This window comes from Geospiza fortis, unplaced genomic scaffold, assembly GCF_000277835.1.
Source record: "Geospiza fortis unplaced genomic scaffold, GeoFor_1.0 scaffold27, whole genome shotgun sequence".
Lineage (NCBI taxonomy): Eukaryota > Metazoa > Chordata > Aves > Passeriformes > Thraupidae > Geospiza > Geospiza fortis.
Window position 1 is genome coordinate 4,980,148 of NW_005054329.1, and position 2,435 is coordinate 4,982,582.

Sequence of the window (2,435 nt, forward strand, 5' to 3'; positions counted from 1 at the left end):
TGCTGCGGGAGGCTCCGAGGTGGATCTATGGACAGGGGGTCCGGTTTCAGGAGAGGGAGCTGCAGGGAAGAAAAGCCAGATGATAAGATTTCCTGTCGCTGCTGTTAAGGGGCTTCTCTCCGCGCTGGATCTGAAGGACGGAGATTTTTACGAGAAGAGTTTTGTGTTGTGTGTAAATAAAGCAGGTTTTAATGATGCAGAGGGTTTCAATGCATAAAGCTCCTTGATGCTTTTGAGGAGAGCCTGGAAAGTATAAATGCATTTGGTTTACGGTGGAACGTTAATGGAAAATATCGGACTGTTAAAAGGAAAGAGAAGTGGGCAATAGCGATGTGAAAGGGTCCCTTGCTAATGAGAAGAAATGAGGGAAGGGAGATGAAAGAAGTCTGGGAAGGCAGAAGAGCTGTTCCACATATTCAATCACAAAGAGGACATGGTGCAGCCATGTTTGATGGTGGAGCATGGAGCAAACCTGCTGGGTCTGGGAGGGCTGGTACCCGCGGACAGGAGCCTGTGGAGCGGCTCTTCCCCGAGTGGTGGGACAAGGAACACCTTGAGACAGATCTGTGCTCGGGAGGAGGGGGAGGAGGGAGATGGAAAGGGTGTTTTGAATGAAGAAGTCAAGAATAAGTGGCAGAGGGTCATCTGGATTGTAAAGCACTGCAGGATTCTCTCCTGTAGTCATGTGTTTGTGGCTGGTAACCGGCACGAGTTGAAATGGAAATACATCTGAGCTTTTGAGCTGCCTCTTGTAGAAATGGTTATTTTAGATGTGCTAATTGCTGTCCTTTCTGGGTGCATTCCTGGCCCGCTCTGGCAGGCAGCTCAGCATCCCCTTTTGCTGTGACATTGGAGTCATGTTTTAGCCAGATCTGGTTAGACCTATGCAGTAAATTAGGGAGCAACTGCTGACTGGGAGAGGTTATTTTGGTGTGGTTTCATATGCCATAGAAAGAAAGGTGATAAATGCTGGTGAAATAGTGTAGTGATGCTATATTGATTCATCAGTATATAAACAGCTCTGCTGCATGGGAATGTTTCTGGGAGAACCTGCAGTTGCCTCCTTTTTCTGCATCTTGGATGCTTTGGGAGGAGACTGAATAGTTAGCGTGGAATTAAAGTAAAAGGCATAATTTGACAATTTTTACACTGTAAAATAAACTCTGAATTCTCAAAAAATGAACTTTTTTTTTTTTAACTCCTAAAACTGCAAGCAATACTGGGGTGTTCCTGAACCAGGATGGTAGTAGAGAGTAGTGCCTATAAATAGTTCTTCTTCTTTTATGTAATATTTGCAGGGGTGTGTGCAGCCACATACGTCTTCTGCAACAGTTACAAATTGCTTTTGTAACAACTTTTAATCTGATAATTTTGTTTCTGAAATTGTCTTCAGCAGCATCAAAGTATCATTTTTTCAAGTCCTCATTGTAGCACTCTGAAAATGTAGTAGGTTTCTGAGGAAAAGGGTTGGATCAAGAGAATGAATGATTCTGGATACAAATTTGGCAGGAGTTGTTCCATTTTAATTTGGGTAGAGCTCTGAAATCACTTCGGTTTCCAATGCTCTGGGCATTTAGGCCAAAACTGATTTCTCACTCTGTATTCTCCTTTTTGCAGGAAAGGAAACCACACAAGCAACCTGTATTTAATATATGCCACTTTCTTTTGTTGATCATGGCATTTCTTTTTTAAACAAAATTAAATTTCCATTTACTTTAGAACTCAGTTGTCTTTTTTTTTTTTTAATGGGTTTTCAGGAGCAGGTGTGGTAAGCAGCAAATGCCTGTTCTACATGTGACTCATATGTGGTTTGAAGGGCTGAAAGTTGAGGCAAAAGCAAGTGTTTTTAACTGTAGTTCAGAAATTTGCTAGAAAAATCAGCAATGTTTGATCAGGCTTGACTTGCACCCTGTATTGCTGATCTACCAGGCTGGATGTGTGGATTCATGATTCACCCTTTAAATTTAGCAAAGAAGTAAAATCAGCTTGCTTTTTAGAGCTCATAGAATGTTAATGTGCTGGGAGTTATGTAGAATTTCTGTTCATTTCTTGGGGGAGAAAAAGGCTGGTTGCAGAAAGCCTCATACTTCAGAAGCAATAAAATCCCTTTGGCGACGTGTGAGTTATTCCCAGAACAGGCTTTTAGTCTTGTGCTCTGATGTGAGTGCATCCTGTGCCTTTGGCTTGCAAATCCTATGGTTAAGTTCCTTCTGATATTTCACTTGATTCTGGACTTTGGGTAACCTGTCAAGATTGTCCCTGTGAGTGTAAAAGAACCCATAACCAGCAGAGTTTTCCTATGTCCTAATGCAGCATTTATATCCTGCATGGGGTGGAGTGCTGGGGATAATGAGCTCGGCTGGGGCCTCCCAGCAATCCGGTGTTGCAGAACAAAACCTGGAGGTCTCTTGTAACCCTGCTTGCAGCTTCTGCCC